This window comes from Prionailurus viverrinus, chromosome E3 (assembly GCF_022837055.1).
Source record: "Prionailurus viverrinus isolate Anna chromosome E3, UM_Priviv_1.0, whole genome shotgun sequence".
NCBI classification, from domain to species: domain Eukaryota; kingdom Metazoa; phylum Chordata; class Mammalia; order Carnivora; family Felidae; genus Prionailurus; species Prionailurus viverrinus.
This window is the reverse complement of record NC_062576.1, coordinates 16,390,794-16,400,664: the sequence shown is the minus strand read 5'-3', so window position 1 is coordinate 16,400,664 and position 9,871 is coordinate 16,390,794. Positions and strand designations below refer to the sequence as shown.

The 9,871-nt window shown below is 37.2% G+C and overlaps 1 pseudogene; it reads right to left on the bottom strand.

The window, feature by feature from the left end:
- Positions 1-633: 633 nt before the first annotated feature.
- Positions 634-971, bottom strand: LOC125154835 (calmodulin-like; annotated as a pseudogene).
- Between the last annotated feature and the right edge of the window lie 8,900 nt (positions 972-9,871).

Sequence of the window (9,871 nt, the reverse complement as noted above, 5' to 3'; positions counted from 1 at the left end):
AAAATATTTATGTCAACATGTAAGAGTTTATTATTATTTTGTAATAAACAAATAAATGTTTTAAAATTCTGTGTTAAGTTCTAATATGGCAAATTTTAATAGATATAATTAATATAAATAGAAAGACTTAAAAATCTTCAATGAAATTTTAAAACATAAAGGGATGCTGAACCCAAAAAGTTTGACAACCATTAATTTAGTAAGCCACATGCTACTTGATGCACTTTCTATTTTTTTTTTTAAGTTTGTTTATTTAGTTTGAGAGGGAGAGAAAGTGTGAGTGAGCCTGGGAGCGGGGCAGAGAGAGGGGGAGGAGGAGAGAGAGAGACAGAGAGAGAATCCCAAGCAGGCTCTGAGTTGACATCAATGTGGGGCTGTAACTCTTGAACCGTGAGATCATGACCTAAGCCAAAACCAAGAGTCGGCTGCTTAACCGACTGAGCCACCCAGGCGCCCCTGATGCACTTTCTAAAATAAGGTATAGGACAATAATAGTAAAATAAGGAAGAAAAACACAGAGGACTAAATCTAATGACTACGGATTTATATTCTTTTGATAGTATGAAGAAGCTTTTACAAAGAAAAAAGCAAACAATTTTGTACAGAAACTTCAACACATTTTGTACAATATTCTCACTTTGCTGACATCATTTATGCAAATTCTTCATAGTTTACTTGACTATCAATATTAATATCTGCTTCCCTGATCATTTCATCAACCTCCTCATCTGTTAACTTTTCTCCAAGGTGTTTTATCATGTGACATAATTCTATCACACTAACATAGCCATTGTCATTCCTATTAAACACAAGAATGCTTCTCTAACTTCTTTACTCTCTGTCCCTGTCTTTCATTTTTCTTGCCATCATTGTCAGAAAGTCCAGGAACTCAGTTGTACTATTTTCATTATCATTTGCTTCATTCATTTATCCTGAAACTTTGCTATGGAGTTTTGCCCAAGAGTCCTCATTACAGTTTCCAAACTTTTAATGTCCACCACTGTCCTTGTCAAATGGTGGAAAGCTGCTTTGAATTCTGCAATCTGTTTTCCCTTCAGTTGCCAGCATTACTTGTCCTCAAGCGACAATCACACAAACGTTCAGCTTATTAGCTCCACTCACTGTCTGTAATACTCCTTCTTAATATTTATATTTATATATTTTTAAGGTAAAATTTATGTACAATAACATGCAAAAAAGCTTTTGTGTGCATTCATTGGGTTTTGATAGCTACTGTGGTGTATTTGATTGCACACCAATGAAAAAGAAAAAGTCATTTCTGACAGGAGCTAACTTTGCACTATTAGGCTTTGGTATTCTTTGGCTTTCTATTGCTGAGTCTGCTGTATGAAAATATACCATGCTTGGTTCATCCATTCACCTATTAAAGGACATTGGGTTGTTTCTGATCTTTGGCTATTAAGAATAAAGATGGTATGAATAAGAAGACTTGTATAAGTCTTTTTGTGGACATATATTTTCATTTCTCTTCTGGAAAGTACCTAGGAGTGAAATTGTTGGGTCATATGGTAGATGATATTTAACTTTATGAGAAACTGCCACATTTTCCGAAGTGTTTCACAATTTTACATTTTCCATCAATGTATGATTGTTTCAGTTTCTCCACTTCCTTGCCAACAATTGTTTCAATTGCTAGACTTCCTTGTCATTGTTTTTCATGTTAGCCATTCTGGTGGGTAGGAAATGGTATCTCGTGGGTTTAATTTGAATTTCCTTTTTAGAAAACATTACCCATCATATTAAATTAATGCTATGCATTTGAATCTTACTTATCTGGTATAGCTATATTTAATTTTATTATTATTATTTAAAGTATTTATTTATTTTGAGAGAGAGCACGTGAATGGGGAGGGGCAGAGAGAGAGGGAGAGAGAATCCCAAGCAGGCTCCCTGCTGTCATCACAGAACCTGACATGGGGCCCAATCTCACAAACTTAGCTGAAATCAAGAGTCAGATGCTTAACCGACTGAGCCACCCAGGTGCCCCATATAATTATATTTAATTTAAAAATCTCCTTTGGTTTTACACCTGTATAAGCAGCTATAAGAATAAGTCATTAACTTTTTAAAATTTTTAATTATTATTTTGAGAGAGAGGGAGTCGCAGAGAGAGAGACAGAGAGAGAGAATCCTAAGCAGGCTCCATGGTGTGTGCATACAGCCCAACGCCAGCCTTCAATCCACGAACCATGAGATATGACTTGAGCCAAAATCAAAGAGTTCAACGCTTAACCAACTGAGCACCCCCCCCCCCCAGGCACCCTAAGAATATGGCATTTATAAGGAAATAACTGCTCCAGAGTTTCATGTCTTGTCTTTTCTGAGTCGTTGGCAGAACAGAGCGATGTGTTGAGCAGTTCTAGCATCTTTTCATTGATCATTTCTCTCTTCTCATCCCCAGGACTTGAAGCCAGGGAGAAGTTCTCTGGGTTTTATCTGAACTTAGTGCCTGTGACTGTTGTGGCATGGATGGATGTGGACAAGAGTGTGTGAGTACACAGGTGTTAAGGAACTGTGTGCTGCTCATGTTCTGATTTTTGGCAACTTGACTCCATACTTTGGGTCAGTCTATACAGTTACTTATGTCATTGTAATGACTTCACTTCTACCTGTGACATTTTTATCAAATGTGAGAATAAATACATAAATATTGGTACAAAAAAATAAGGCATTTTATACCTAGTTTTCTATTTGTATATATTTAGGTAACATCATATTAAAAATACAATAGGTCAACATTTGAGGGTCATAATTTTTCCTTCACAAGATGTCAGTGCATTTTTCAAGTTTGAACAACTAACGTAGCCCACACATCTCTGCTATTCTAGTCTTTGTTCAATTTTCAATAAGTTAATTCAGCTATAGCTTTTTTTTCACCTACATTACAACTTGTTTTTAATAACCTAATATTTGGATTCAGGTGTTTCTTAAGCCTCCATTAAGATTTCGAAAAGTGTACTAGGCTTTTTTTTCATAGATATCTTTCATTGTGTTAATGTTTACTGGTGTAATCTTAGAAAGTAACTTTATTCTTCATATTATGAGTGTCACATTTGAATGTGTGACAAACTCAATATAGCTCTAAACATTTCTTTACTAGCTCCTGAACATTTTGATAGTATTAATTTTGGGAGATATAAATGGTTTTTAAAATATGGACTTGAGGCTTAATGAATAATAGGCTGAAATTTTTAAAATTTGTTTTTAAATTATAGTGTATATATAATAATATTACCAAGAGTTTGAAACACATGAGAAAAATATAAAGAATCACCCTTACTCTGGTATTCTAACACATCCATGACCATTTTGTATATTTATTTTCAGTGTTTTAATATTATATGTTTTTACATAGTTATACTGTAGGACACTTGTTGCTCTATAGGCTTGACAATGATGATTTGTTTTAAATGTTTATTTTATTGGGGCGCCTGGGTGGCGCAGTCGGTTAAGCGTCCGACTTCAGCCAGGTCACGATCTCACTGTCCGTGAGTTCGAGCCCCGCGTCGGGCTCTGGGCTGATGGCTCAGAGCCTGGAGCCTGTTTCCGATTCTGTGTCTCCCTCTCTCTCTGCCCCTCCCCCATTCATGCTCTGTCTCTCTCTGTCCCAAAAATAAATAAACGTTGAAAAAAAAAAAATTAAAAAAAAAAAATGTTTATTTTATTTTATTTTGAGGGGGAAAGGGGCTGAGAGAGAGAGGGAGAGAGAGAATCTCAAGCAGGCTCCATGCTAGCACAGAGCCCAAGGTGGGGCTTGATCATGACCTGAGCTGAAATCAAGAGTCTGGGTGCCCCAACAGTGATAATTTTTTTAAATAATTTATTTTTTTTTTTAATTTGCATCCAAGTTAGTTAGCAGATAGTGCAACAATGATTTCAGGAGTAGATTCCTTAATGCCCCTTACCCATTTAGCCCATCCCCCCTCCCACAACCCCTCCAGTAACCCTCAGTTTGTTCTCCATATTTATGAGTTTCTTCTGTTTTGTCCCCCTCCCTGTTTTTATATTATTTTTGTTTCCCTTCCCTTATGTTCATCTGTTTTGTATCTTAAAGTCCTCATATGAGTGAAGTCATATGATATTTATCTTTCTCTGATTGACTAATTTTCGCTTACCACAATACCCTCTAGTTCCATCCACGTAGTTGCAAGTGGCAAGATTTCATTCTTTTTGATTGCCGAGTAATACTCCACTGTGTGTGTGCGTGTGTGTGTGTGTGTGTGTGTGTGTGTGTATAAAGAAGATGTGAGATATATATATATGTATATGTATATATGTATATGTATATATACATACATATATATGTATGTATGTATACGTATACATATGTATATATACATACATATATATGTATGTATGTATACATATGTATATGTATACATACATACATATATATGTATATATGTATATATACATATATATATATATATATATATATATATATATATCTCCATCGGTGGACATTTGGACTCTTTCCATACTTTGGCTATTGTCAATAGCGCTGCTATAAACATTGGGGTGCATGTGCCGCTTTGAAACAGCATACCTGTATCCCTTGGATAAATACTTAGTAGTGCCATTGCTGGGTCATAGGGTAGTTGTATTTTTAATTTTTTGAGGAACCTCCATACTGTTTTACAGAATGGCTGCACCAGTCTGCATCCCCAACAACAGTGCAAAAGAGATTCTCTTTCTCCACATCCTCACCAACATCTGTTGTTGCCTGAGTTGTTAATTTTAGCTATTCTGACAGGTGTGAGGTGGTATCTCATTGTGGTTTTGATTTATATTTCCCTGATGATGAGTGATGTGGAGCATTTTTTCATGTATTGGTTGGCCATTGAGATGTCTTCTTTGGAGAAGTGTCTATTCATGTCTTTTGCCCATTTCTACACTGGATTATTTGTTTTTTGGGTGTTGAGTTTGATCATTTCTTTGTGGATTTTGGACAGTAACCCTTTATCTAATACGTTGTTTGCAAACAGCTTCTCCCATTCCATCAGTTGCCTTTTAGTTTTGCAATGATAATTTTTAATGACACAATTTGTATAGTGAGTACCATTGTCATAATAATAGTAATAGTAATAATAATAATAATAATAATAATAATAATAATAGCTGCAGCTAACAGGTACTGAGCTCTTACTAGATCCCTGTAAATAGCATAGATTGTTTAATTCCCCACAACAACTGTCCTTTATTTTATTTAACCACTCTATCTCAAATTGCTTCCAAATTTTCACTGTCTTTGTGCATATGACCTTTTGTTAGGTTGAATTATCTCTGAAGTGAGATACATCCAGAAGTGAGTGAACCATAAAACATGAACATTCTTGTTGCCCTTGATACAAATTGCCAATATTTACCCCTAAGGACTTACATAAAATTTAAATGTCACAAAAAACACAAGAAAGTGCCCATTTCAATGCATCTTTGCCAGCATGAAGTATAATTTAGTAGGTTATTCTTTGACTATTTTTAATAAACACTTCATCACTACTTTATTTTTACTTGCCAAAATTCAATATTTTTCCTTGCATTCATTCATCATCTCTATTTCTTTTCTAAATCATCTGTCCATATCCCCCCATTTATTTATAGTTGATGTATCTTTTGCCAGATTGATGGTTTATTCATTTATTTTTTTAGAGAGAGCGAGCATGCAAGAGAGCACAAACAGGGGAGGGGCAGAGGGAGAGGGAGAAAATCTTAAAAGATTTCTTATTTTCTTAAAAGAAGATCCACCAGGCCCAGGGTGGAGCCCAACACAGGGTTCAATCTCATGACTGTGAGCTCATGACCTGATCCGAAATCAAGAGTTGGATGCTTAACCAACTGACCCACCCAGGGGCCCCTGATGGTCTCTTTATTTACTTAATTTTTTAAAATTATAAAAATAGTAAGTGGTTACTTTTGAAAGAAGATGGGAAAGTTTTCCTTCACTCCTTAGGTCCATATTCTTATTTACAGAATAACTGTTAACAATTTGGGGCATATTCTTCCAGACACAGACACATAAAGTAGATCTCACTTCATATTTTCACACTTTAATATGTCATGGACATTTATGCTGACACCTACTGATTCACCTTAATCTTTTTCATGGTCACATAATGTTTTATTTACAGATGTATCACCATTTACGAACCAAACCCTGTCAGCATTTAAGCTCCTCAAATTTGCTAGGAGCTCTTTACATAATTAAAAAGTAAACTTGTATTATATTTCCTGGTAACATTTTCCTCCCCAAGTTTTTTCCATCAGCCTTTGGATTTTGGTAACTTTTTGCATACAATTTAAAACTATTAAGTGCTAATATTTGTCTGTTTGCGCCCTCTTTTTTTCTCAGGATGTCTTTTATTATTTTCAGCCAGCTCTGTCTTATGCTTCACAGTGAGACAAGATGTTATTGATGGGCAGTGACTCAGAACTGGTCAAATAATAGTGCATGTATCAAGTGCTATGGGAAACTTGATGGAGAGAATCAAGTTATGGGGAAGTGAGAAAAAGCTCCACAGACAAGGTGGATTTTGAAAGGTCGGAAAGAGGTATGGAGGCAGAGAGGAAATGGAATGGAGGTGGAAGGAGCCAATCAGGAAGGAAAAACAGCCCTGGAAAGACATTTTGTTCAGGGTATGGTGAGTTAAGTGCAGCTGGAACGTTTTGGAAAGAGAATAATGATAATAATCACAATAACATTAAGCACAATATTTCATTCATCCTCACAAAACCATAGGTAGGTGTCATAGTTATCCTCATTTTACAGATGAGGTGATTAAGACTTAGGGGTAATGAGTGATTTGCCCAAGTTCATATAGATATTAAAACTGAGTCAAATTTGGGGTCTGGTCCAACTTTAGAGCCTGCTGTGTTCATTAGCACAGGCACTGCCTCTCTTATCAGCGAAGAAGGTAGACAGGCCAGGTGGAGGCAGCACTTGTATACAATGTTACGATTGGACTTTTTCTCAGAGACCATAGGGATCCACTAAAGATTTTGGAGTAACAACCAAATCTGGTTTTTAGAAAGATAACTTTGGTGGCAGTATGACAATGGATTGGATGGGAAGAGAAAAATGAAGGAAGAAGAGAGGGAGAGAAAGAGGAAGGGAAAAAAATAGCTAGGTACTAGTTACTAAGATTTTAATAATTGCCGCACACTGGATTCAGCAATTTCAGTTGCAAGAGCCCAGATGATAACAGTGGAATTGAAAAGAGGGCACCCACAGAGCCTTGAACGGTACAATCAATGAGGTTTGTGATGACTGATTCGATATGGATGGGGAAAGAGTAAGGAGTCTTGATGAGAAAAAATAAATCTGTTTTGGGGTGCATGCAATGAGTCTATCTGGTGGGCTGTTACCTTGCAGGTGCATGGCATCTATCTGGACAAGACTTGAAGGCATCCGGAAATGAGTGAGGTGCTACAGAGATGGATTTGGAAGCAGATAGGGAGCAAGCAGTTGAAGCTTTGTCAGGGAATAGTAGAGCAAAATAGGGAGAATGGAATCCAGGAAGCTATCACCTTCACAAGTGGGCACTGAAGGAGATGCTGGACATGGGAAAACGAGGGGGCTGCAGACAGTACCCATCCTCTCACCCAGCATGCAGGAACCAGGGGTCCAGGGAGTCTGAGACGGTCTAGAGTGAGCTGACTAGGCTTGCCTATGAACTGCTATGTGTGTCACTGGGGTGGGGGTGGGGGGGTGGTTAATGAAAGAGATTGTGTCATATGGAAGAAAAACATTGAATTCCAGGAGAATAAGGCCAAAAATAAAGGAAATCATCAGTAGGGACGGATGATTCAGAAAACCAGACTCAAAGCTTTCTAAAAATGTGGTAAAAAAAACACATGACATTAAATTTACCATCTTAACCACTGTTAAGTGTACAGTTCATTAGTGTTAAATATATACTGATATCTAAAACTTCATCTTGCAAAGCTGAAACTGTAGACCCATTAAAAACTAATTCCTCCTCCCACTTTCCCTGGCTGCTATCTTTGTATTTAATGTTTCTATGATTTTTACTATTTTAGATACTTTATATAAATGGAGTCATAAAATATTTGTGCTTTTGTGACTGTCTTATTTCACTTAGCATATTGCTCTCAGGGTTCATCCAGGTTGTAGCATGTAAGGGAATTCCCTTGTTTTTTAAGCTGCATAATCTTCCATTGTAGGTCTCTCTCTCTCTCTCTCTCTCTCTTTTTTTTTTTTACTCATTTTTCTGTTGATGGACATTGGGGATATATACCCAGAAGTGGGGTTTCTAGGCCATATGGTTATTTTTTTTTAATTTATTTATTTTTGAGGGGGGAGGGGCAGAGAGAGAAGGAGACTGAGGATATAAAGCTGGCTCTGTACGGACAGCAGAGTCTGACATGGGGCTTGAGCTCATGACCACAAGGTCATGACCTGAGCCAAAGTTGGATGCTTAACCAACTGAGTCACCCAAGTGGCCCTAGTTATTCTTTTTCAAATTTTTTGGAGGAAGCTCCATACTGCTTTTCATGATGGCTGCATCATTTTCTCACTAGTGCACAAGGGCTCCAACTTCCCTGTATTCTTGCCAATACTTGTTATTTTCTATTATTTTCATCCTAATGTGTGTGAAGTGATATCTCATGGTAGTTCTGATCTGCAATTCTTTTATGATGAATTTTCATATGCTTGTTGGCCATCTGTATTTCTTCAAATGAGAAATAGAGAATAGAGAAATTCTATTCAAGTCCTTTGGCCCTTTTAATAATCAGGTTATTTTGTTTCTATTGTTGAGTTTTAGAAGATCCTTATACATTCTGGACATTATTCTTTTACCAGATACATGATTTGCAAATATTTTCTCCCATTCTGTAGGTTGCCTTTTCACTCTGTTCATTGTTTCCTTTGGTGCACAGAAGTTATTAAGTTTGACGTAGTCCCATTTGTTTTTGCTTTTGTTGCCTAAGCTCCTTCCATCCAGTGGCTCCACTCGTGTGGTCTTGTTCAAGAGGGCAGCATCTGCATCCTAAGTAGCAGAAGGGAGGGAAAAGAAAAAGGAGGAGGGAGGGGTATATGCCATCTTTTGAGGAAGGTTGCCTGGTGTGTCCAAATCTCATTTGGCCTCATCTAACTGCAAGAAAGACTTGGAAATATAGTCTTTATCATGGGCAGCCATGTAAAATATGAGTGAGTCTGATTATTACAGAACAGTGGTTCTCAACCACGGATGCACATTAGAAATAAGCAGGAGCTTTAAAAATCCCAGTGCCCATGCTGCACCCCAGATCAAGTAACAGAATTGCTGGGGATAGGGTATAGGCATTGATAGTTTATGAATCTCCTTAGGAAGTTCCATTGTGCAGGCAAAGGTTAAGAACCTCTGCTTTGGAAGGTTTATCAAGGAGGCACCAGCAATGTTTGCCCAACATGGATTGTAGCCCTCAGCCCAGTGGGGTTGGCTTGAGCCCCACTCAAGACTTAACAAATCTAAATCTGGACTTGGGAAGGATGGGGCTAGAGAACCTGAATTTGTAAATAAGTCTCTCAGGTTATGTTTGTACACAGAGAAGTTGGAGACCGCTAGGTTTCCATGTTTACAAATCGGTTCAGAAAGCTGGCTGCTGTGGAACAGGCTCCTTCTGTTTCCTCTCCTGTTTGACATGTTTGGAAAGATAAACACAGATATTTTCTCTTCTTGATTTATCTAGATGAGTACTTCCTTTTCTTTCAATCAACAAATATTCATTGAACATCTACTATATGCCAGGGACTATTCTAGTTGCTAGAGGTATATCAGTTAAAAAAAAAAAAAAAAAGACACAAAGCTTCATGTCTTCATGGAGCTCACATTATGGTAGAGGGATGACC